General features: G+C 37.8%; 1 protein-coding gene across 1 annotated transcript in view; it reads left to right on the top strand.

Moving 5' to 3' along the window:
* LOC144020789 (protein ELFN1-like) overlaps positions 1-27,600 on the top strand; it is a 78,490-nt gene that overhangs the window by 37,979 nt on the left and 12,911 nt on the right. The window contains exon 4 of the mRNA XM_077524585.1: positions 9,951-10,022. The gene's annotated coding sequence lies outside the window, so the exon portion shown is untranslated. The remainder of the gene's footprint in view (positions 1-9,950; positions 10,023-27,600) is intronic.

Here is a 27,600-nt window from a genome sequence, read left to right as displayed (position 1 = left end):
ATAAAAACAAGGGGAAAAAATATTCAGAAAAACATTTTTTTTTCTAAGACTAGACTAGACTAAAGCCCTCATTAATAAACAATAAGTGGGACTAGACGAATAAAAGTATGTTTTCTTTGACTAAAATGCTCGATTTATAGTCGACTAAAAATGGACAAAATAAAAAATGGGATGATTAAAAACTAACAAGTGTGACTGAAATTGGACTAAAACCAAGACTAAATTTAAAAATGGCTGATAAAATTAACCTGATTGTCAAATTGGTTTTCATCAAAAAGATGAGAAAATTTGATGTGAAATAGTTTTAGATCCCAAATGTTACAAACATTATCTGCTGACAAAAAAATATACAGGGGTAAAATTCATGTCCTGACTAAAACGAAACTAAAACGGTGACGAATAATATTACGTTTTTCTTGGACTAAAATAAAAAATAAAATGCTAGATTTATAATCGACCAAAAATGTACTCAAGTTGTTTTTCATTTCATTTCATTTCATATTTTTATGTGAAATAGTTTTAGATCAGAAAAGGTTCAATAAATCTGCTGACAAAAAAAAATAAAAAATATATATATATATATATATATATATATACGGGGGTAAAATGATTATCCTGACTAAAACTAGACTAAAACGTTGACAATTTTTCTTGACTAAAACTAGATGAATAAAATGACGTTTTCTTGGACTAAAATACAAAATAAAATGCTCGATTTATAGTCGACTAAAAATTAATTAAATAAAAAACGGGATGAGGTTAACTAACTGTGAAAAAAACAAGCGTGACTGAAATTGGAATGAAAACCAAGACTACATTTCCAAATGGCAGACACTCATATGAGTTTGACACCCCTGTTTTTGTTTTTGTTTTTTTTCCGAGCGAGGGAGAGATGGGCAACGACGATAAAGTCCGGTTTGTGTCGCCAGACGACTGGACTTGGCGTGCTGATTTATCAAGGTGGTGATTTTGGGCCTACATTTGGGGTGAAACGTGGGACAAAAGCGGCTTCCGGCGCGCTTGGATAATTGTGCGTAGGTTGTTGGCACAACACATCTCAGACCTCCGGGGGGCAAGCGCTGGCGATCACTTCCCCCTTTTCTTTTTTTTTTTTTTTTTTTGCTTTTGTTCTCGCGCCGTTTCCTATTTCCCCGTTCCCGAACCTTCCGCCTCCTTCCTCGTGCCTGTCACGTCGGAGTGACATGAAAAATAGATTTGCGGAGCGAGCGTTCCCCGGATGACGCTCGGAGCGTGACATCTACCTGATTAAACCGCCGTCGCGTCTAACCCCCCCCCCCCCGCGGTTTTGCGGGAAAAAGAAACAAAGATTTAGATCGTTTGCTTGTGGAGAAAAAAAAAAGGAACTCCTTTGAAAATGAAAAAGTTCTTCTCCGCGGCTTCTAAAACCTTCTTATCGGAGTCCCCGAGCTACACTCTGCCAAGGATTTCCTCATTTTACATTTTGATTCCAGTAGTTGCAGCAGCAGAGCCAATTTCATTATCTCCCGTTCTCCTTCGTCTGCTCGAGAACTGCCGAGAACCCTTTCAAGACACGGCGGCGCCATTATTTTCATAAAGTTATTGCTTAGATCGAAGCGTAAGATGAGCATCAGTCGGAATTTGCAAAAGATTTTTGGGGAAAAGTTGGATTGACAAGAACCCTCGAAACGCACTGCAGTGCTATCGTTTTTAATCAATCATGTTTGATAGGACTGTGCAATTAATCGAAATTCAATTACAATTTCAATTGTTACACTCCACAATTACGAAATCAGCATAATCGTTAAACAAAAAAAGATAATACTAATTTTGAGTTTATGCTTTTGCACCTTTTTTAAATTGGAAAAAGAATTAATGTAATACATTAAGAAAAAAAGATAAATAAAATAATATATATATATATATATTTTTTTTTTTTTATTATATATTTTTATTATATATTTATATATTTATATAATAATTGCATTTTAATAAGATAATACTAATTTTGAGTTTGAGTTATTACATTTGCACCTTTTTTTAAAATCGTAAAATAACCAATTTAATAAATTAAGAAAAAGATAAATAAAATATTTACATATATTTTATATATATTTTTTAAATATATATTTATATATATTTATATAATATATTTAAACACGATAATAATTATTAATTAATAATTTATTACATTTGCACCTTTTTTAAATTGTAAAACTAATAAAATATGTATATATTTTAATTATATTTTTTATTATATATTTCTATAATAAATGTAATTTTTAAAAAAAACAAACATTTTTTTTCCTGGACTTTTTCTCCGTTATTGAAGATCAGAATTGATTTTTGGGGTTTGCAAAAAAATTAAAAACATTTTTTTTAATTTTTTGGAAAATGAATCAAAGAGCCACAATGTAGTCGTGGGCTGCTGTGGAAATAAAGTTTGATTTAATAAACCGAACATACGTACCTATACAAAATGTACTGATATCCAACATCTCTGATGAAATATTGAAAGAAATACAGCCGCTAACGGCAGTAAAATCACATTTCGACAAACTCCGTCAGCATTTTTATTTATTTTTTGAGCGTTTAGTGCTCTTTTTCACAGGAAGGTGTTAATTGAATAAGGGATGTTTTTTCCATCTATTGAAGGCGGGCCATGCATTATTCATGACGGGGACTCCATTCATTTTGTAGCGGTCCGACTGTTTTACGACCTGACGCAGATCAAGATTGACTGGAAACGCGATATCACCTTCGCTCTGGCGTCTTCAAAACAGCCCGCTTTACCGCAGCGTTTTTTGTTTTTGTTTTTTTCTCCATCTCGCCACTCCGGAGCCATGTCAGGCCAAACGACTTTCCATATTTAATGTGTCGCCTCGGGCTGAAAGGCAACAGGCAATCCTCGGACGCCTCGGAAGAGTGCCGCTAAAATGATGATCCTCATCTCCGCCCCCGCGGGTGCTTTTTGGCCGCATGCTTTTTTTTTTTTTTTTTTTAAAGACTCCGGTTTGAATTTGAAATGAGATTTAGCAGATGCGCCTTTTCTCTCTGACTGAGCAAAAATCAAAGTGTTTTTTTATGCTTCTTGACTCGTGAGAAATCGCTTTTCAGGCACTCGTTTTGGTTCCGTGCCCGAGTGCCGACAAGAACTCGTGAAAAGGGAAAATGACCCGAGATCCCATTATAATGCAGATTAGCATCCGAGCGGCAGGCCTTTGACCGGGCGACACCCGAGAAGACCTCTGGACCGCGTTAGGCTGTTAGCTAATGAGTGGTCGGCGTGCGCGGGAAGTCCAGGGAGGATTTCCTAGCGGGGCGGCCCTGCGACCTTTCCTGAACTCGAATCGTAGAAGCCAAACTCCAGGTTACGGCTTTAATTAGAAATGAAATGAAATGAAAATGTGGCTCTAAACTATGGAGGAGCAAAACTGCCAAAATTCAAAATAAATAAATGACGAAAAGTGAAAATAAAAACGAATATAAAAATTATATATAATTTAAAATTTATATTAAAAAAAAATATAAACGGAAATAAAAAGAACAAAAAAATATATGTATACACATAAATAAATGCATTTGTATTTAATTTTGGAATTACATGTTTTATTTCCACCTCTCATTTGAATAACATTTCGACTTGGCAGTACGGACTAAAACTGCCAAAATTAAAAATAAATAAATGACAAAATAAATAAATAAATGACTAAAAGTGAAAATAAAACTGATATAAAAAATATAATTCGAAAACTATATTAAAAAATATATATAAATGGGATAAAAAGAACAAAAAGAATAAATATATTTATTTATGTATATTTTGTTCTTTTTATTTCCATTTATATTAATTTTTTTGGATATAATTTTCAAATTATTTTTTTATATTTGTTTTTTATTTTCTCTTTTAGTCATTTATTAATTTTTATTTTTATTTTTTTAAACAATCTAAATACACTTAAAAAAAAAGAAAAGAAAAAAGAGTTTTTCAGTCAGTATCCTGCCAATGACTGGCAAGAAGTCCGTTTTTCTCAATGTACATTGACAACAATAATATTGCTAACAGCTAACCGGCTAACAAATGACAACAAACCATCTGCATCTTTACTGCGGCCCTTCGACCGATTCTCCCGACCGATTTCTCCATTCAAATCGTACTGTGACCGCCCAATGATGTCACGGGAATGCCGCGACGTCGTGGGTGTTGATGCTTGCCCGTGTGGCAAATCTGGCTCTGTCGGTCGCGAGCGGTCGCCGCGAGCGCAAATTTGCGACGACGCACAAATGGACTGGAACACAACAACAGCAACACACACAAACAGTGGGACAATTTGGGGGAGCAAGCAGTCGGTGTGTTACGTAAGCGCATGAATGGGGTGTGTGTGCGTGCGTGCGTGTGTGTACTGCATTGCGTTGAGGCTGGAGAACACTTCTGTACATCTGCCTTAATTGAACTGCACTCAAGCATAAATTAGTCCACCGCATGCCAGCGTTGCACTTTCTGCTGTGTGTGTGTTTTTGTGCGTGCGTGTGTGTGTTGGAGGCCTGCCTACACACACACACACACACACGCACACGTACGCACACACAAGGTGAACAGATCACAAAGATCTATTTTTACGACTTTCTGAACAACACAATTCCAAGTCAGTTTCCCGTATGCAGCCCACTTTGTTTTTTATTTCTTCCTTTTTTCATTTTCAACATCAGTTTTCTTCTCTTCATGACTTCATGTAGTCATTATTGATTCATAACCAATATTATTATATTTTTTTTAAACCAATAAATTTCCCAGAGGGAGCCATCCAAGAGGGATCAATAAAGTCAAGTCGAAGTCTAAGTCTAACAAAATTTTCCAATACAATGTTGTCTCGAGATACGATTTTATCTCAAATCATCCCCATCGAAATGAAAGGAAATGACATTAATCTGTTTCCTCCCCACCCTCCCTAAAAAAAGTTTGTTTTTTTTGGTGTTTGTAATTTTTAATAAGGAAACATTGTAATCTATAATACTATATTTGACTAGACTAAGTGCAATTTCTGGTGAAATTGTGTGGTAATGCTGAAAGCTGAATGCTAAAAGCTTAATGCTAAGATTTGAATAAAATAAAAAAATACGTGTAGAATTGCACAAAAAAAAAATCTGCAATACAGCGAGACCGCGAAAAGTTTTATAGTGAAGGAACACTGTAGGAACAACAACATCAACAACAACGGTTTCTACGGTAACGCTTATTATAAGCTAGACTAAGTATAATTTCTAGAGAAATTGCGCGGTAATGCTAAAAGCTGAATGCTAAGATCTAAATACATGTGGAATGCTTATGAAGTAAATTGAGAGATATATTATGAAATTATGACCTCCTGGTTACTGGACAATGCGCTTTACCAACTGTGCCACTGAGCAGTATCAGACACCTGGTAATGATGATAAGTTGTATGTATGGAAGTGGGCGTGGAAAGTGATACTTAGAAAAAGTTCATTGTTTGTCCCATTGAAAATGAATGGGGGAAAAGTACTGTAAGTAACGTGGAATCAGACGATATATATACCCCGGAAGGCGTGAATTTTTTTAGCTAGTTGAAATGTGAACAATGTAAATTGGAAGTATTATGTGGGGGTTGTTATGAGGCAAAAAAAGTGTGGAGAATAAAAATCACAATAACATATGTGGGAATGCTTCATTCGCACAATTAATATAGAGAGAGTGTAATAACTAGAGCCGTCAATCAAGTCCGTGAAGTTTATTTCTACCAGCCTAACTTACAAAACTCTCGAAGAGGTTAATTAAAATATGTCACAATTAATATGTGGATTTCCGTAATTAATCGCCATTAATCACACATTTGGCTGTAGTAAATGTTCAGTAAAAGTATCTTTTCCACTCAATTATAATCATCTTTTTTTGTCATCTATTTTGGCATTTTCTTCTTCTTCTTCTTCTTCTTCTTCTTCTTCTTCTTCTTCTTCTTATTCTTCTTCTTCTTCTTCTTCTTCTTCTTCTTCTTCTTCTTATTATTATTATTATTATTATTATTATTATTATTATTATTATTATTATTATTATTATTATTATCATTATATTTAGTTATTTTTCGCAAATTCCAGCGTTAGTAGTGTCAAAAATCAGTCCCAGACACCAATTTGACCAATCAACATGAAACTTGGTGGACATGTCCATCATAACAAGCCACACAAAAAGTCTCAAGCAACCTGACTACATATTGAACAGGAAGTTGTCCGTATTGGTTTTAAGCAACCCTTTAAGACAAAATCCAGCGCTAGTTCTTTTGTCAAAAATCAGTTCCAGAAACCGGTTTTACCAATCAACACGAAATTTGGGGGATTTGTCTATCCTAACAAGGTACACCAAAAAGTGACCATATTTGGATTTAGACAGGAGGATGACAGTTTTGGTTTCAAGTCGCCATTCCTGGGACCAATCCCAGGACTTTCACTTTGTCCAAAATCAGCCACAGAGTGACGTGAAATTTTGGTGAACATCAAATCAAGGACAGCTGAAAAAGTCTCAGAAGTCTGGAAATGACGTCGCTCGTTTGACTTCCTCGCGATTTTGTTGACAGTCAACTTGGAAGTGACGACAAAGCGTTTCTTTGTGACTGTTGCCGTGGCGACGCGCCCCGCGGTCGCTCTAAAAGCAGGTGTTTGTTTGGCTTCAGCCTCCTCTGCCTCAAAGTCTCCTCTTCCTTCTCGCCGTCGTCCTTCTGTGTCTCTTGTGTAAACATAAATGATAGATCTCCTCTTTCATCCTTTTCATCGCTTGCGTATTCATAAGGGCTTTTTTATTTATGGCTCAGGTTTGAAGCCATTTCTTCCCTCCTCCTTCGCTACCTTTGTCTTTCTTTCACCGCTGCCGCCCACCTCTCCTTTTTTATTTATTTATTTATTTATTTTTTTGCTGGCAATTACCCGTCTTCTTTGAGCCACTTCGCCACTAAAAAATAAATGCGGAAAAAGACGATTGAGACGACGGAATCGGAGAAGCGTCCTCCTTGCGGTACTACTCATCTCTCCTCAAATACTGAACTCCCCTCCAAAAAAAAAAAAAAAAAAAAGATTTGTACGATGTGCCATCCTCTGAATACAAAGCAACACCTCTCGGGCAAACAATGAGTATGTGTAGTGTATTTTTGCAAACCAAAACAGTAGCAGTTAGGAAATGAAAATTGTAAAATTTATATTTTAAAAAGCAAGAAAATGATCGTTGGGTTGAATTACTCATGAGGAGCGAATTGCAGTCGTGCATAAAGCCCTATTTTGGCAGCAGGTGGAGGCATATTAAGGAAGATAAATAATAATAGAGCTCGTGTTAAAAAAGGCAACTGATAAGGAGCAAGCTGTGTCTCAGGAGCCCTGAGAACCTCCATACAGGATCCCCCAAATACTTACAGTCGCTCATAAGGTTATATTTTGGCATTTGTAAAGGCATCTTAAGGAAAGTTTCTATCCAGCGAGAGAAGTTGAGAGCGCAGCGATGGAAAAAGCCAACTGATGAGTAGCAAGAAAGTTTTTCAAGCTGCCTGTGTTTTAATAATCCGTTGCCATGATTGCAGTTAATTTTGCCTTTGTTTAAGGCTTATTAATGAAGGTTTCTGTCAAGCAAATCCATAATATTGATGAAAGAGACTGCAAAAAAAAAAAAAATGTGTGAGCGAGATGGCGAGAGATAATAGAATCTTAATTGGGTTGATTAGGCAGGATTAAGCTCATTGATTGGCCAGCAGCGGATGGCTCACCTGCTGTGGCCGACCTCTAATTGGCTGGCTAAATAGCAATTCGAATGACGCAATGTCACAACCTGATGACAAAATAAGTCGACTAAAATGTTGGCACCGTTTGTTGACTAAAACTAGACGATTAAAATGATATTTTCTTGGACTACAATAAAGACTAAAAAGCTAGTTTTATCGTCGAATAAAAATGGGGTCAATAAAAACGGAACGAGGTTGACAATCTGTTTAAAAACTTGAAACTGGACGATTGTAAAACTGAGACAAAATGTAAAAATGGCTGATAAAATGAACACTAGTGCGTGTTGCATCATTTGTCCTAATATTTAGCTCCATAATAGTGCCTGTAGCACGCACGCACACACGCACACACAAGCCCCAAGGCTACATCTCAACAGATATATATTTACACTATGAATATGAATATTCAATGAGTAAAAGAAAAAAGTGAATGCGTGTGCGTGTGTGTTACTCTCCCGGAAACCAGACTCGACACAATCGCCATCAACGATAATTTCCATCCAAATATCGATGCTATCAATACCAAATCAGTGTCGATATCGGCTCGATACTGGCACGATAATATCAGTGTAGTAGTTTTTTTTCAGTTTGCCTCTTTTACACACTGCTTAACACGTACTTGAAAAATATTTACTTGAAAAATATTTTTGTGTTCAATTTGTTGTTGCATGATAATCTTTAACATCTTGTTTATGTTGAAAAAGAAGTGATGAAGACAGAATTTTATTTTTTTTTTCGGGGGGGGGGGGGGGTATTTATCGTTTCTGAAAAGTATATGATAAAGTATTTGTTTACATTTCTTTTCCCACGATTACTCAGTAAAAAAAAAAAATATATATATATATATTTTGGGTGTTAAAAAAAATCGATTCGGCGATATATCGCGATACTACATCGCGCGATTCTCGAATCGATTCAATAATCGGCAAAATCGATTTTTTTTTATTTTTTTTAATTTATTTTTTTAGGATTCACACCTTGAGCATGGAAGAATGTTATATGAACGGAACATTAAGCCTTAATATTTTATTTTAATGCTGTTCAAACATGAAACAAATTACAACCTCTATAAGACAGAAATTTCAGATAAATAAATAATACATTTTCATATAAATCTTACACTCTACAAGCTTACTGATTAGTATTTTCTAAATTTGAATGAAAAAAAATCGCAACAATCGACTTATAAATTCGTATCGGGATTAATCGGTATCGAATCGAATCGTGACCTGTGAATCGTGATACGAATCGAATCGTCAGGTACTAGGCAATTCACACCCCTAATATATATATATATATATATATATATATATATATATATATATATATATATATATATTGCTTCAGCATTCCCACATATGTTAGTGTGATTTTTATTCTTCACACTTTATTTTGCCGCCTAACAACTCCCACATTACTTCCAATTTACCTTTTTAAAATTTCAACAAGCTGAAAAAATTGACGCCTCCCGGGGAATATATCATTTGATTCCACATTACTTACAGAATTTGCACAATTTAACTTGTAATATCAACTTTTACCCATTCATTTTTAATGGGACAGACATTGACTGCAGTCACTGCAGTGATTGCACTAACTCTAGTTTATCATAAGCGTTACCGTTGTTGTTGTTGTTGTTGTTGTTCCTACAGTGTTCCTTCACTATAACACTTTTCTCGGTCTCGCTGTATTGCAGATTTTATTTTTTTTTATTAAACATTTATAATAAATATAAAACATAAAGCTAGCTATATCTTGGATTCATTTATTGCGGGTATTTTTTTTGTTACCGAACCCCAGCAGAAAACGAGGGAACACTGTATTTTGATGGTGTTTAAGCTGTTAGTAGCGGTACATAAAAATATACCGTGGATTTTGCATCTGTTGTTGTAGCATTTTATTAATATGGCAACGCCCCCGCATCCCCCCGGCGCGGTTACCGGTTTGCAAAAGTTATAGACTTGTATGTACTTGGCAGAATAAAGGTTGATAGACTCCCCCACCCCCGACGTATTTTTCATAGCAGCATGTAAAGTCATTGCTATTGCAGTAAATGAGATTGCGCAACGTTTTAGAAGCTCTCATCAACTCCTGCGCGGCGCTCCCTCGACACCGTTTAAAAGTGGAAAAATATCACAGTGAGCCCCTTCATTGATTGCCATTTTTTTTGTTTTTTTTTTTTGTTTGTGCTTTCAGAGGCGTCGCCGACGGAATAAAGACGAGATGTGAGAACGCGTCGCCCGCCCGCCGCCGTGAAGCATCAGCCAGGTAATGTGATGGGACAGGTGCGGGAACAGAGATCAGCCAACGCGAGACTATATAAAATGCAACCCCGCCGCCTCCCCTCACCTCACTTCCCCCCCCGAGCGACAGCGTTGTGATCAAAGCGTAACAGGTGCGGGCTTTAATTGAAATTGGCCGTTTTAATAAAGCGGCGGAATAACAATGAAGCCAAAGCGGCTTAACGCGACGAACGACGCGTGCCTGCCCGCCTCGCCCGGATGATTTCAACTCGCGCTTGATGTTGTGACAAATACGATTGACTTGTTGCCTTTGAAAGAAAGTCATCACGGCAAGCGTGGCGACGGCGGTCCAAATGTCGCCCGGTCGAAATTTACAACGCCATCAAGCGCTGTTCACATTTGAAATTAGAATGACCAACAAAGAGCCGTTTTCACATTTCGCAATCTCGTTCGCTCCCGGCTGTTTTACTGGATTTTGACAGATTTTTGCAAGGCCCACAGAATATTGTGTTCTATTGCTATAAAAGCATGGAACCTATCAAAAGAAAGATTAAAGTCTCTTCTTTCATCGGGAAAAAAAAGTATGTTTCTATCTGTTTCCGTTTTGCAGCAATTAGCATTAGAAGAGAGCTAAATTTCATCAGTTTTCACAAATTTTTTTCTACATGGCCCTGGTTGATCTCCTTTGCTCTGCTGCCACCTGCTGGCCGTTTGTTTAATAACTACCATTTCTGCAACCGTTCTTTGCAGTTGAGAGGCTGCATCAAAGCCTTCTGTATGCTCTAGCATAAAAAAAATAAGAAAAACGTATAAATACGTCTTTGGGAGACTTAAAACATTAAAAAAAATGTATTTACACGTTATTGGGAGCAAATGAGTTAATTAGTCTGCCATAACAATTTATTTCTTTTAAACTTGACAAAATCATCTCGCGGGCCGGATTTAAACCGCTTTGCGGGCCTGATCCGGCCCGCGGGCCATATGTTTGCATGCGGAAGGCTTTGATGCAGCCTCTGAACTGCACAGAACGGCTGAAGCAATTGTAGTAATTACCAAAATGCCCAGCAGGTGGCAGCAGAGTATACGAGATCAACCAGGGCCATAAACTCAATTACTCACAAATTTCAATACATATGCAAAAACTGATGAATCTTAGCTCTCTTCTAATGCTAATTGCTGTAAAAAAGAGAAAGAGATAGAAACATGATGAAAGAAGAGAAGAGACTTGAATCTTTCTTTTGATAGGTTCCATGTTTTTTATAGCGCCATGTAGTTCCCTCCTGTACGTCGCTGCTTTATTAAGAGTTCCGCCACGAGGCGTTGCTGAAATTTGCAATCCTGCGCTAAACGCACTCGGAGACTCATTTGGCAACAAGAGAAGATGAAGATGAACATGCGTGTGCGCGCGTGTCGTGGCCTTATTTACGAGGCTCATTTACAGTAAACAGATGAGTTTGGGATTCTGTTGATGTGGCAGCCGAGGGCGGGGGGGGGAAGACCGAAAGATGCCGAGCTGCTTCTTGCTCACAATGATCTATTTATCAATTCCCCATCCTCACACTTGCCTCCTCCTCCTCCTCCTCCTCCTCCTCGCTGACCTACTTGCGCAATCTCTTCACAGCACTTTCAATTCAACTTGAACAACACTTTTTTGTTGTTTCCTTCCTTTTTTTTCCCTCCCTCATTTCATTTACTTTAGATTGCTTATCGGCCCCCGCGACAAATAAGATGGCGCCGAGACAATTGGACCCTCTGCCGGCATTATTTTGTTTTTCCAATCGAAGAAGAATGCGGATGATAACAAAAGCGGGCGTGAGAAATAATAATAACGCTGCCGCAATCGTTTAATTAACATGTAAATATCGGGGAAAAATAAGAAAAGACAGCCCCGGCCGGCCGGCGTATGTGAGCTGATTTGAAGAAATGCAGTGTTAATTCACCGCCGGCGTGATTGCAAATGTGTATTTTTAGAATGTACAATTATGCAAATGACATTTGGAAATGGAAGCGAAGGAGAACGTTACAGTTATGTTGGAGCATTTCTGCTCTTTCGGCAGAATCTGGTTACAGTGCGACGCGGTCTCGCTAAATCTTTTGGATTTGACTGTCAATTCTTGCAGTCTGTTGTTATGTGGTGCTCAGATTTGTGTTAGCAAAAGAGGTTACAGTGTGTTTGTGCGCAGACACAAATAAGGTTTTAACTCTTTATTCACATCAAGAGGCGTACAACAAACTTGACTAGACGAGAAGCAAAAGAGAGTTGCACAGAGTTGCAAACACACACAATTCTCAGACTGCTACTACGGACGGGGAATCGATCTGATTAAAGGATTAAAGATTGACATCACAAAGCTCATGACATCACATAGCATGAAACCAGTTGAAGATGATGGTTACGTCATTACAAAACAGACACTTTGACCTCGCGGTCATGAACCCAAACTTAACAGGTCATGAACTCAAACTTAACCCTGGCGTGACCCTAGACATGACAAATTTCATACGCATTTTTTATTTAGATTTTCTTGTTTCAACAATTTTGAGATCTCTTGGAGCTGTAAAGTGAATTAAAAATAAAATGTATTATTATTATTATTATTATTATTATGAATTTGCTTAACTCATTCACTCCCAGGACATTTTGTGCTGTTTTACTGGATTTTGACTGATTTTGCAAGGCCCATAGAATATTGTGTTCTATTGCTATAAAACGTGGAAATTACCAAAAGAAAGATTAGAGCCTCTTCTTTCATCAGGAAAAAAAAAAAAAAGTATATTTCTATCTGTTTCCATTTTGCATCAATTATATGGCTAAGTTTCATCATTACACAAGTTTGTTTAAAATAGTGGGGAAAAGAGCTTTTTGATCTCTTATACTCTGATGCCATCTGCTGGCCGTTTTTGTAATGACTACCATTGCTTTAGGCATGCTCTCCAGTTCAGAGGCTGCATCGAAGCCAAAACGTATAAATACGTTTTTGGGAGCATGGTTTGGTAATACTTAAAAAAAAAAGAACGTATTTATACGTTTTTGGGAGTAAATGAGTTAATCACTTACCTAACTTATTTATTTTCTTCTCATTTTTTTCTGTTCACAAGTTCACAATTTTTATTTTTATGCATGATTGAAAAAAAGAAAAAAATAATTATATACTGCACTTACCTACCTATGATATTTAATAATTTATTTATTTTGTTAATACCCGTCTTTACTGCACGTTGTACGCAGCGACGGTTGTTTTCACGTCCTTTTATAAATAAAGTTGAGTTGAGTCGAGTAAAACGTTTGTCGTCGGCTGACACGGCGATGTCGTCTGCCGCTCAAGTGACGGCAAGATTTCAAAAGCGTTATTTTTGGCACGACAAGCGAGCGCGTCGAACGCGAACCGTCGCGCCGGGACAACGTGAGCCGACAGCATCCGACAGACAGCGCCATGCGACAAAACGTGTTGACGACGGCTGTCACTCCACATGTTTTGATCCCGTACTTGATACGCAGCCAGGTTCCTCATATAAAGAGGCCGGGGGGCTTGGGGGGGGAGGAGTCACTCAACTCTAGTCAATTGGGGTCATAATTGACATGTTGTGACTGGAGTTGACATTTCAATACATTGACACAATAAATAAAGATGACTTGACTTATCTGAAGAAGATTAGGCCGGTGAAATGAAGATCATCATTGTTGTATTTTGCTGTCAATTTTTCCTTTGATGGTTTATTGTGGACTTCTCGACTATGGGTACATTTTAATTTTTTTTAGTTGATTTTAGATAGTTTAGTTCAACATTGACTTTTTTTTTTTTATTAGAACTGTTTAAAAACAAAGATGGACGTCAGACTTCAATTGCCGATTTCACCGCTTATTGTTTACATTTGGAAATTAGCACTGATGTTAGTTTTGTTTATGAAAAGAATATGAAAAATGTGTCGTGGCTGAGGAAGTAAGTATGACTTGACCCAAATTATTACTTGGCTAGAGATACACCCGATTATTTATTGTACCGATACCGATTATTTAGAGCCGATATTCATTGTCAATGAAAGTGAAAATATTGGTGTCAAGAAAAAAAATATGAATTTTTTTTTTAATTAAACAAATATAATGTATATCATATAAATAAATATAAAGTAGTAGTCCCTTTATTTGTCTGCAGTAGAGTTATCAGAAATGTCAAAATAAAGGAATAAAAAAGCAAAATAAGAAAAACTCAGGTCAGTGGCATCTCTTGTAAAATTAATTGAAAATGTAATTTAATAATTTAATATTTAATATTAATTGAATTCATTTTTTTTTTTAATGATTGATGCCGACTGATAATTTATTTTTTTAATTTATTTTATAGAGCTCAAAATTGTTCATTCGGCAGTCTTACCTATTCAACAAATCATCATTATTGCTCTCTCTCTCTCTTTTTTTTTTTTAATGTATGTGCGAATTTGTGTGTAGGGGTGTGTGCGTGCGTGTGAATTTGTTGTGAATTTGTACTCATGAGTTCACCTAACTGAGATTGGCTGGCGACCGGTTCACGGTGTACCCCGCCGACTGCCCGAAGCCGGCTAGGATAGGTTCCAGCACCCCCCCTTGTGAAGAGCAAGCGGTTCAGAAAATGGATGGATGGATGAATGGATAGTTCACCTAAAACCTAATAAAAATCCCATTTACCCTTCACCTTAACCGGGTCCTTCAGAGTCTCACCAGAGTCGTGAAGTTCAGAGGGTCGGGAGACCAGAGGAAAGGTCAAAGGAAACAAGGATGAATCAAAGTGAAATCAGGTTCTGGTTAACATGGTTATGGTTGACTCACTTCTGAATTGCACATATGCGACGTACCCTCAAATTCTACCATACAATGTACTTTGGGGGTTACGCTACTTCAGTCGTCAACATGAGAAATTTCTATATTTAAATTTTCAAACCTATGTGCGCTAATGATCCTCATCAGCCATCATCCAGTCAGCATGTAGCCACTCAGACCCGTGTCAGAGTGATTGTATTAGCATACATCGAGTTCTTATCGCAGCGTGAGCGGCGGCGACCTATCGGGCAGCGGCAGCGCATTAACGCTAGCGACGGCCCCGGCGGGAATAGATATGATTATACAGATATGATGAGCAGATGACTGGGCCTTGATTGTGAGCTGGGGGGTTAATTTACCGGCAAAAGGTGGGAGGTGATACGAGTCGGCGTTAGTGAGGTGTTTTGGTGGCAAGAATACGGGAGGGTGAGGAATTTGAGATGTTACAGGATGTGTTTAGGATTAAGGTGGTGAAGGCTTTCGGTTGTTTTTGGAGGACATAGGTGGTGACGTTACTTTTTTTGGTCAAGGGTCAGCAAGCGTTATTGTCAAGAGAGCCATTTAAAAAAAAATAAAAATCCGTCTGGAGCAACAAAACAATTGAACATCGTGATGAAGGAAACAGTCTTCCTTTTTTGGATTTTTATTTGTTGATTGATTTATTTTGTAATTTTTTATACTTAATTTTAAGTAAAAAAAAAAAAAAAACTTAATACGAAAACTAACTAAAACTAAACATTTATTAAATAACTAAAACTAATAAAAACTAGACTAAGTGTAATTTCTGGAGAAATTGCGTGGGAATGCTGAAAGCTGAATGCTAAGATTTGAAAAGTTGATATTGAATGTTAAATTGTGCAAATACTGTAAGTCATGTGAAATCAGATGACATGTACCCCGGGAGGCGTGAATATTTGAAGCTTGTTGAAATTTTAAAAATGTTAATTGGAAGTATTATGTAGGAGTTGCGGCAAAAAGTATGGAGAATAAAAATCACAATAACGTGGGAATGCTGAAGCATTCCCACAACTAGACTAAGTGCAATTTCTGGAGAAATTGCGTGGGAATGCTGAAAGTTGAATGCTAATTGCTGAATGCTAAGATTTGAATGCATGTGGAATGCTTATCAAATAAATGGAGAGATAAATTATGAAATTATGACCTCCTGGTTACTGGACAATGCACGTTACCAACTGTGCCACCGAACAGTGTAAGAAACCTGGTAATGATGATAAGTTATGTGTATGGAAGTTGGCGTGGAAAGTGATACTTAGAAAGTTGAACGTCTGTCCCGTTGAAAATGAATGGGGAAAAGTTGATATTAAACATTTAAAATTGTGCAAATACTGTATGTTATGTTGAATCAGCCGGTATATATATATCCCAGGAGGCGTGAATTTTTTAAGCTAGTTGAAATGTGAATAGTCGTGTATTATGTTGGAGTTTTTAGGTGGCAAAAAAAGTGTGGAGAATAAAAATCACAATAACATATGTGGGAATGCTTCAGCAAAATTCCAAAACTATAAAAACTCAACTCAACGTCAAGGAATCCACTGCTTGGTTTTTGGCCGGCGACGGTTTGGGTTGAGGCTGGCGGACTGAAGGTCGCTGACAATTGCCAAGGTGGCCGACGGTTTTAGGGTGGCGCAGCTCAGGCAGCCGAGTTGTACACATGTCGAGTGAGAACGAGGAGGGAGAAAAATGGACGGAGAGGTCGGTCGCTGTGTTTTCAACTGATTTATTTCCTCGCCGATTTGTCTTTTCTGGGATGAACCGCGATGGAATACTGATGATAGCGCGCGAGCGCCCTTATCTTCACCCACGCCATTTATTCTCTCAACGCATACTCTCCGTTCTGTCTGCTCAACTGATTTCCTGCCCGGCGTCTCAGCTCCCCGTGCAGCTGCACTTTGCCGACCCAGATTCACATCCGTCCGTCCCTCCATCCGTTCGCTCGCCTCCTCCTCCGGCGCAACTCGCCTCGCTGACGTCACCCGCTGTCCGATCGGTCTCGTCGTTCGGGGCGGGCGGGCGAGCCGACTCGTCGTCCGCCGTCGGCTCAGGTGGCGGGAAGATGTTGAGACGCGGGATGGTGTGGGACTGGCGGCTCCAAATGAGATGAGTCAGGCGGTGGGGGGGGGGGTGTCATGTTACGCCTTGCGGGTTTTTCTTGGCTCAAATTGAGGCAGATATATGAATACAAAGTTGCCATTATTTTTTCCCATTTTTTAACTTCAATCATTACAAAAATCATCCACTAGTACATATTAAATTCTAAATATCGTTCAGCGTTGTTGTTAAAGACTATTATATTTATTGTGGGAATGCTGAAAGCATCCCACATATGTCACTCGGATTCTTATTCTAGGGATCGGCGGGGGCCGATTATCGGTGCCGATATTTGGCATGTTGACAAATAAATTTTGAAAAACTTTATTTGCAGTAGAAAACTTCAGAAAACTATTTATTTATTTATTTATTTATTTATTCATTCATTCATTCATTCATTCATTCATTCACTGCAAACAATGGGAAGTCCCAACACTTTTTAATTTCTATTAAAGGAAAAAAAAAATAGAATTTATGTTGAAATTTTCGAAAACTTTATTTATGGTAGAAAACTATTTATTTATTTATTCATTTAATTATTTATTCACTGCAAACACTGGGAAGTCCCAACACTTTTGAATTTATAAAAAAAATAAAAATAATTTAAAAAATAATATGTAGAAATTATGTTGACATTTTCCAAAACATTCGAAATGAGTTGTATGTCTGTGATTTTATTCCTTTGGTGGTGGTTGGATTTAATATAGTGACACCAATTTGTTGCTCCCAAAGACGTATTTAGATGTTTTTTGTTTTTTTTATGCTAGAGCATGCAGAAGGCTTTGATGCAGCCTCTGAACTGACGAGAATGCTTGAATCAATGGTAGTTATTACAAAAATGGACAGCAGGTGGCAGCAGAGTATAAGAGATCAACCAGGGCCATGTCGCAAAAAAACTCTTCCCCACTGTTTTCAACAGATTTGTGAATAATGATGAAACTTGGCTGCATTCTAATGCTAATTGCTGCACAATGATTTGATCGCACGTTGAATACATAAATAACAGATAACAATGTTAACGTTTCAGCCACCAGGCACGTTTGGCCTTTCCCCACCTGCGCTGTGAGTCATGTGATCCTCTAAAGCGAGTCGACGCAGCGCATGCCGGCCGGCGGCGTTGGTCTGAAAGACAAGCCGGGCCAGAGCGGGTGAATCATTGCAAAATCATTTTTTTTCACTCTCCAGTCTGCATGCTAGACTCTAAAAATTGCCGTTGATGTCGACGAAAACATGTACAAGTTCGACGTTGCTTACATGAGTACACATGTAAAAAAAAAAAAAAAAAAAAAAAAAAAAAAAAAACAATATAAGTGTCCTTCAGTGTGCTGGTGACTCCAGCCCACCAAGCTTTTTTTTTTTTTTTTTTTTTTTTCCATCTCAATAAAATCGGAGATTAAATATGAGGCGAGAAAGTCGGCAGTGTTTGGCCCCGAAGGTTGTGAGGAGCAGCGCGTTCTGCCTCCGCCGCCGACCGGCTGCCATTTATCCACCCGGATGCCATTAAAGGAGCACTGTGCGGCGCATTCGCTTCATCTCCGGCGTTGGCCATTGCTTCGCTGACGGATGGACGAGAGGTGACGCATCAAAAGTCGACTTTGTGAGTCTTCTTTCTTTCCAAGAAGCACCAGCGAGTACCGCAACCCCCCCGCTGTCTTTCCGCCGCCCAGAACTTAATGAATGTGGTACGCAGCCGAGAAGTGGTTTTTGTTTTTGATCGCTCGCTATCTGATGCGGAGGAGTTGAGAAGACGGAGGCCTCCGTCAGAGCCAGACGGCGGGATGAAGGAGCCTGAAATAAATGTCAAATGAAGAAAGTTGGTTTGAAAGTGAAAGTCAGCCTATTAAAAACTGGGAGACATGATGAGATGTTTTTGCAGCTTTTAGAAGGCAAACATCACGCCTTTTTTTTTTTTTTTGACACTTCTGGAACTTCCTTCGTGTCCTTATCAACATAACTACTTCTGCAGTACTTCAACTATTACTCCGACTACTAGCTTTACCACCACTTTTTTGACATCTCATTCCACACCAGCCAAAATCTTTTTGAATAAAAAAAAGATGTAAATACTGCCACTTTTGAAAAATAACATTTTCCATGCAGGCAAAAAGGGAAAAAAAAATTCTTACTTAGCATTTTCATTTTGTTGGTAAAAAAAAAAAAAAAATGCAACATTTTTTCACGTAATTAAAAAAAAATTAAAATTAGAGGAAAAATAGCATTATTTATTTACTTTGTTAATTAAAAGTGTAACATGTAACACTTTAATGTTGTGATTTTGTTGTGATTTTGTGCCAGTATTTGTTTTAAAAAAAATGTATCAAGGAAATTCCATATTCCATTTTGTGGTGACATTTTTTCCCCCCTTCAGTCTTTGGTAGAATTGCATTTATTTATTTATTTATTTGCATTTTTCATTTTTTAATGTTTTTTTTTTTTTTAATTCAAAATCCTAAAATTAAAAATGTAAATTTTGTGAAAATGTATGTGTTGTTTTTTTTTTAAATTATAATTTTTTAAAATGTATTTTTTGTGTATGTTTGGGGGCAGATGAGCTTGTACAGAGAAAATGAAAAAAAAAATCTAACAAACAATATTTTTCTGATTGCTACATTTTTCTTTTTTTGTTAAAAATAACGCCCAAATTGAACATTTTAAAAATGCGCCCAAATTTGAACATTTGTGAAAATGCTGAATAAAAAAAAAATAAAAAAAATAATTAATGTTAATATTATTATTGCTTCAATTTACCGCTATCACTTTGCGGTGGGAAAAGAATGGGATTTTTTCATTTTAAAAGTGTTAGTTACAAAATGATGTTGAGGGTGGTACGCTCGTGAAACATTTGATTTATGTGTAGAAAAAAAAAGGACAAAAAAAAGCGTCATGACGCACGACATGCCAGTTTGAGAAGCACATCCTCTTACTTTGTAATCCGCGTCAGTATGGATAGTCTGTTGGTGAAGTCACTTGACTAAGTTTGGAGCCCAACTTGCGCTTGAGGCGTTTGCGGAATGCCAAAGCATCTGGTGGCATTTGGCGGCCACCAAATTGGTTTTTCAACGGGCCATCTGTGTGCTCTCTTCTCCAAATTAAACATCTCGCTTCGCCGCCGTACACAAAAATGTGGAAATTTATTTGAACTGCGGAGAGAGCAGACATGCTTTCATTGCTTTGTTACCTCTGCCAAGGACGCCACGCGACGCTGGCCCGGCCTTCCGTTCGAATTTTTTTCAAAACCACCAGCCAAGTAAGGTAGCATAAGTGAAGTGACGCCGCTCTCCATACATTTCATTTATGTCAGGCAAAAACGTTTGGTGGGGTTGGGGTTTTGTTTAGTTTTTGGGTGTTTCTGTTGTCTTTTGTCCGGTTTGTCTCGTTATCATTAACCTTGCCCACCTGCGTGTTTTCCCTTCCCAGTGCATGTTGCCAATTAGTGTCCTCTGCTTCCTGTGTTCCCCAGGTGTGTCGTGTTAGCGTCTCGTTAGTGTGGTGCATTTAGTCAGTGTTGTGTGTTCCCTCCATGTGGGAGTATTGTCCCTATTAGGTTGCCTCGTGGTCCGGTCTGGTGTGTCCCATTTGGTCTTGTCTTGTCGTCAGTTCTGTTCTTGTCGCCCAAGTCTCCCCATGTCAAGCCAAGTCTTCCCATGTCAAGCCAAGTCTTCCCTTGTCAAGCCAAGTCTCCCCATGTGAAGCCCAAGTCTCCGCATGTCAAGCCCAAGTCTCCCCATGTCAAGCCAAGTCTTTCCCATGTCAAGCCCAGTCTTTCCCATGTCAAGCCCAAGTCTCCCCATGTCAAGCCAAATCTACCCATGTCAAGCCCAAGTCTCCCCATGTCAAGCCAAGTCTTTCCCATGTCAAGCCCAGTCTTTCCCATGTCAAGCCCAAGTCTCCCCATGTCAAGCCAAATCTACCCATGTCAAGCCCAAGTCTCCCCATGTCAAGCCAAGTCTCCCCATGTGAAGCCCAAGTCTCCGCATGTCAAGCCCAAGTCTCCCCATGTCAAGCCCAAGTCTCCCCTTGTCAAGCCAAGTCTCCCCTTGTCAAGCCAAATCTACCCATGTCAAGCCCAAGTCTCCCCTTGTCAAGCCCAAGTCTCCCCATGTCAAGCCAAGTCTCCCCATGTGAAGCCCAAGTCTCCGCATGTCAAGCCCAAGTCTCCCCATGTCAAGCCAAGTCTTTCCCATGTCAAGCCCAAGTCTCCCCTTGTCAAGCCCAAGTCTCCCCATGTCAAGCCAAGTCTCCCCATGTGAAGCCCAAGTCTCCGCATGTCAAGCCCAAGTCTCCCCATGTCAAGCCAAGTCTTTCCCATGTCAAGCCCAAGTCTCCCCTTGTCAAGCCCAAGTCTCCCCATGTCAAGCCAAGTCTCCCCATGTCAAGCCAAATCTACCCATGTCAAGCCCAAGTCTCCCCTTGTCAAGCCCAAGTCTCCCCATGTCAAGCCAAGTCTCCCCATGTCAAGCCAAATCTACCCATGTCAAGCCCAAGTCTCCCCATGTCAAGCCCAATTCTCCCCTTGTCAAGCCCAAGTCCCCCCATGTCAAGCCAAGTCTCTCCACGCTCTGGCAAGTGTCCCCAGACTCTGCCCAAGTCCTGTCCCATCATGGTCCCCAGTCCTCTCTCGTCCCATCCTCTCGTGTCTTGTTTATCAACAAAAAAAGTCCTCACGTTTCTCACACAGTCTGGTCTCTGCACCTGTGTCCAACATTCACAGCCATGCACCCCCCCCATCCTGACAGGGGAGAAGAAAACTGATTGAATCCCAACCCCATCTCTAATCAATAAATCAATAATCCTTGAAACAAAAAAAGGGTTTCTTGAAGGTTGGGTCAAATTGACCCAGGTTAGCGGGTTAGTCCAATTTTTGACCCAAACTGGGCCGTTTTTGAGCCAGCAGTTTTAAGAGCACAAGTGCTGTCAATGCAATTTAGCCATGTCTGCCATCTAGTGATGAATGACGATATTGCAACTTAAAACACAGTCAATGCATGTAGTTGAATTTTTTTTTTTAGTATTTTTTTCATAAAATCGATTGGATGGATTTTGTTTTTTTGTTTTTTTTCCCGTGATGTCACATCATTTTGTGCTAGCCAAACTGCATCACGCCATCGGCAGTGCGATAATGCACCGTAATTCAATTCACTCACATGCTCATAAACACACTCCCTTGAACCTCTTTTATTGGACATTATTTTAATACATATTTCATCCCCGGGCGCTCCATTCCAAGCCGATCTATTATTCATGGCTATGTTTTAAAAAATGTAAGAGTGCGAAGGTCACTGATTCACGCTCGTACCTCTTTTGCGTGTTAGCGTTGTTGTGTGTTTTTGTGGAAATCCAGCACAATGAGAGTGCAAATGGCTGTCTAGCTGTGAAGGCCTTTTTTTTTTTTTTTTTTTTCTTGTTGAATGAAATATTGTATGATCACATTTAATATACCCAGTGTGAAGAACACGAGGTTGTCCAGTGTCTAAGCAGGGCGCAATATGATTGGCTGCTTGCAGAGTTGAGTAAATGAGACAGGTTAAGTGGGGGCTCGTTGCCTTTTTTTATTTTTATTATTATTAATTTTTTTTTATTTCTCGGCGAGCACACAATGCCTTTTTTTTACTTTGCTGATTAATCCACACTGGCCTAAAAATAAATAAATAAATAAATCATTAACTGGTTCCAGCGGGTACTATTTAGCCCCAAGGACACCATGAATTGCCCATGGATGTATTCTAAAAATAGCTTGCCAGTGTTGGGACACCGAATTCACACAGAAAGAAGTTTATCGTTTATTTATTTAACCTTAACATCCTACACATTTACTAAAGTACCAGATATTTAATATTTTGTTGCTGAATAATATAATCAAAATAATAATTTTACCTTAGAAAGAATGTTGATTGATACCGAACACTTTTTGGAAGAATTTTCAACAAAAAAAAAAAAAAAGATCAAAGATCATAAAATTGACTTAATGTCATTCCTTGAAACAACCCACTTCATTCTCACTTTTTTTCTGAAAAATAAATATAAATAAGTATAAATAAATAAATATATTTTTTTATAATAAATAAAAATAATTATAAATAAATATGAGTGAATGCTTGCATGTGTTTGACTTTTTATGGCAAAAAAGTTTTATGTATAAAATTGCAACTCCATATAAAATGTTACTCTTGTAAGATTCTGACTGTATTAAAACAAAAAAAAATATTGTGATAAACCGACATTTTAATATTTTTGAAGATTCTAACTTCTATCTCAGCAAAACCTGCAACTTTATTCTTGTAGCATTTTGACTTTCTATCGGGAAAAATCAAACTAACATTATTTTTATAACATTTTTCAAAGATTACATATTTTATCTTAAGTAAAAAATAAGACTCAGACGAAAATAAATGCCACTTTATTTTTGTAATATTTATTTTTGACATTTTTTAAATATTAAAAAAAACAAACATACAATTTCTCAAATGCGAGCATATGAACGGGTGTGTGTGGTGCACCGGCAGTCCGCGTCATCTCATTTGAACGGCGCTCCATCTTGAGACGGTCCACATCTTTTTGAGATTTGAGTTTGTCTTGTACCTTTTCGGACTCGTAAATAAGAAATGAAGGAAGTGCTCAAAGCGCCTGTAACGGAATGCTAAAAATACTTTTTTGACGGGCACCCGCCTCGGACGCCCAAAGGTGGCCCTGAAGAGCGCATGCATGGTGACATCACCAAAAACTGGATGGAACTCTTTGCTTAAATCCGTCCAATGAAAAGTGCTTTTCTGAGCGACTCTTGCCAGTCAACCAAATCTGCTTTTTTTTTTAATTATTATTTGTTTTATCTGTTATGTGTGCTCACTTGAGTCAGTCGCCCGATTCAACTGAATCGTCTCGAGTGTTTCCGTTAGGGGTGTTAAAAAAAAATCGATTCGGCGATATATTGCGATACTACATCGCGCGATTATCGAATCGATTCAATAAAAAAAAAAATCGTTTTTTTTTTTTTTTTTTTTTAAAGAGCTCAGAATTGTTCATTCGGTAGTCTTACCGATTCAACGTCTTATCATCATTGCCTTTTTTTTTTTTTGTGTGAATCGATTTTTAAACTTCAATTTTTAATGGAAAAATATTCAACAAAACGTCTGACTTCGGGTTAGGATTCACACCTTGAGCATGGAAGAATGTTATATGAACGGAACATTAAGCCTTAATATTTTATTTTAATGCTGTTCAAACATGAAACAGATTACAACCTCTATAAGACTGAAATTTCAGATAAATAAATCATACATTTTCATATAAATCTTACACTCTACAAGCTTACTGATTAGTATTTTCTAAATTTGAATGAAAAAAAATCGCAACAATCGACTTATAAATTCGTATCGGGATTAATCGGTATCGAATCGAATCGTGACCTGTGAATCGTGATACGAATCGAATCGTCAGGTACGAGGCAATTCACACCCCTAGTTTCCGTTGACTTTGCTGACTCGGGTCAGTGGACCAATTCAGATCAGTATCCAACGTTTTCTATGAGTCAGTCACTCGATTGAATGGAGTCAGCTGAGTTTCCATTGAGGTGGCGAACTTAAGTCAGTGAGCTGATTAAAAAATAATAATAATAAAAATTAAAAAAAGCATTTGATTCTATGTTGTTTCCGGTGAGTCGGTTAACTCAAGTCAGAAAAAATATCTCATCGACGTCCAGAGTACCGTTGGTTATTTGAGTCTGCAATGTTTCTGATGGACAGCTAACTCCACTCGGTCATCCGATTCGACTCTATCACCTTTCGTCCGCCGCGTTTCCAATGAGCCCACTAACTCGCCGTTCTTGCTAACCCCTCTCAAAGAACTGAATCGACTGACTCTACGGTAATTCGGGTGAGTCACCCATTTCGAGTCAGTCACATGATGGGACTGAAAGCGGGGACTAACTCAAGTCAATAACCCGTTTCGACTAAATCATTTGAGTCTGCGGTGTTTCTGATGAGTCATTTGACTCGAGGCAAGTCAGAGAACCAAATCATCTAAGTCAACGGTGCTTGCTTGAATCCACTGACATGATTCAGTTGACCAAATCGTCCCAGTCTGCCGCGTCTCTGGCGAATTCTGCTACCTTCAGTCAATCACCCGATTACCGTGAATGATCTGTTTCTGTTGAGTCGCCTGACTTGAGTCAGTGAATCGTATCTCCTGAATCGGTTTGGGGCTACATTAGCCTACTGACTTATAAGTCATCTCAGTCTGTAGTATCTCTGCTGAGTCTGCTAACTCTCGCGAGTCACCATTCTTGCTGATTCTGTTGACAACTAAAGGATCCGAGTCCGCAATGTTTCTGATTCTCCGCGATTTGACTCGGATTCAACTCAGTCAGCTGAGTCCGCTGTGTTTCCAATGAGGCCACTCACTCGGTGTGCCGACTACCTCCTGTCAATGAACGTTAACGTTCCGAGGGCCCACTGGTGGGCCCGGGGTCAGTCTGGGGAAAAAGACGGGATCTGCACGTCGCCAGCTTGGTACTTGCCTGGACATGTTATACATCATTTGAAAGTTGAGCTTCTGGACATTTGACTCAATCGTACCCCGAGTCTCTTTTTTTTTTTTTTTTGTGAGTCCACTCACCTGAGTCAAAGAACTGAATCATCTGAACTCTTCATTTATATATTTATCTGGTTTGACTCGACACATTTTTTTTAAGGTTCTCATATATTTGTGCTTCTTCTTGTTTGTTTTTAATTGGCTTTTTTTTTCTTGCATTTTTTTTTTCATTTTGATATAGCTTGTGTCTTTTTAGATTCTAGATTGAATTATTTTGATTCCATTGTTTTATCTTGATTGGCAGAGAGAGAGAGAGAGAGAGAGAGAGAGAAACAATAAAAAAATAGTAAATTATTTGTTGATAGATTTTGGAGTTTTAATAAAATTATCTATTCTCCTTTATTAATTTTTAATTCATTTTTTATTTATAAGACTGTATTTGTAATTTGTATAATGTAGTGGTTTATAAATTATTTTTACTTTATTTTTTAGATAGTTTTCTTATTTTGTTATAGTTTTTTTTTTTTTTTTTTTGTGAGTCCACTCACCTGAGTCAAAGAACTGAATCATCTGAACTCTGTTTTTGGTGAGTCTGCTAACTAGTGTAAGTCGTCCGATTCAACTAAATCATTTGAGTCCACACTATGTAACTTGAAGTCAGTCACCCGATTCAACTAACTCACCTGACATCGCTGCATTTGCTTCCAACGAATGGGCGCGCATCGTCCGACCCGATTGCGCTTTCGGTTGACCGAAGCTGCGTCATGGAGGTCGGTTTCTGATCGCGGTTTCACGCGACCAGCAGTTGACCTTTTGCTACATTCATACACGTTTGCCTGCCATGTTGTGACCACTCGCACTCGCACGCGGCGAGTGTTACCTAACTGACATTCAGCCAGAGTCAGGCCGCCACGACCGGCTCGCTGCACTCTCGCCGGGAGCGCAGACGCCATCCGTTGGGGCGGCAGACCCTCATCCGACCAAAACCTTCCGACTGGCCTCCCAAACTTCACACATACACGCATAGACACGTGCGCACAGGCATCATAGTGCAGACGGCAAGTCCCGCCCTAACAGGAAGCTGCAGGAGCTCACTCAGTGACTCACGCTCAGCTGATTGCCAGCAGCAGAGGGGCGTGTGTGTGTGCTTGCGTGAGACACATAATTGAGCTGCTGTCAGCTATCCTATTAATTAAGGAATTCGTTTTGTTACCTAAGTATGATTCCAAAATCATTTGAACCGTTGTCCTGCTCTTTTTCATTTTATTTTTTCCTTCCTGATGTGGCAGAACGAGAAGTTGCTAAGTTATTTAATTTATCTATTTATCTGGTTTGACTTTTTTTTTAAGGTTCTCATAAATTTGTGCTTCTTCTTGTTTGTTTTTAATTGGCTTTTTTTTTCTTGCCTTTTTTTTTTCATTTTGATATAGTTTGCGGCTTGTTAGATTTTAGATTGAATTATTTTGATTCCATTGTTTTATCTTTATTGGCACTAGTAAATTATAGTAAATAAAAAAAAACTAATATATATATATATATATATATATATATATATATATATATATATATATACAATAAAAAAATAGTAAATTATTTGTTGATAGATTTTGAGTTTTAATAAAATTATTTATTCTCCTTTATTAATTTTTAATTCATTTTTTATTTATAAGACTGTATTTGTAATTTATATAATGTAGTGGTTTATAAATTATTTTTACTTTATTTTTATATAGTTTCCTTATTTTGTTATTTAATTTACAAAGTTTTCCATTCATTTTAGTTACAATTTTGTTAGTTTTTACATTCAATAATTAACCATTTAATTTTAATGTACAAATATATGTATATGTATCTTGGTTATTAATTTTAAATTATTATGTTTTTAATTATTAATGAATTATTAATTATTATTATTATTATTTTAAATTTAAATTTTTAATTTAATTATATTTATGTGTCATTTAAAAAAATATTTTAAAACATTGTTTTATTACCTTTGATAGCATTTATTTTATTTTTATAAATACATATATTTTACTAATATATCTATATATATATATATTTACATTTTTTTCTGGTATCTTTTTCACATTTTCTTTCAATTAAAAAAGTGATCCTTAACTCTTTGACCGCCATAAACGTTTAAAGACGTTCAGTATAATCCTAGGATTGG

This window comes from Festucalex cinctus, chromosome 6 (genome assembly GCF_051991245.1).
Source record: "Festucalex cinctus isolate MCC-2025b chromosome 6, RoL_Fcin_1.0, whole genome shotgun sequence".
NCBI classification, from domain to species: Eukaryota; Metazoa; Chordata; class Actinopteri; order Syngnathiformes; family Syngnathidae; genus Festucalex; species Festucalex cinctus.
This window is presented reverse-complemented; position numbering and strand designations above follow the sequence as displayed.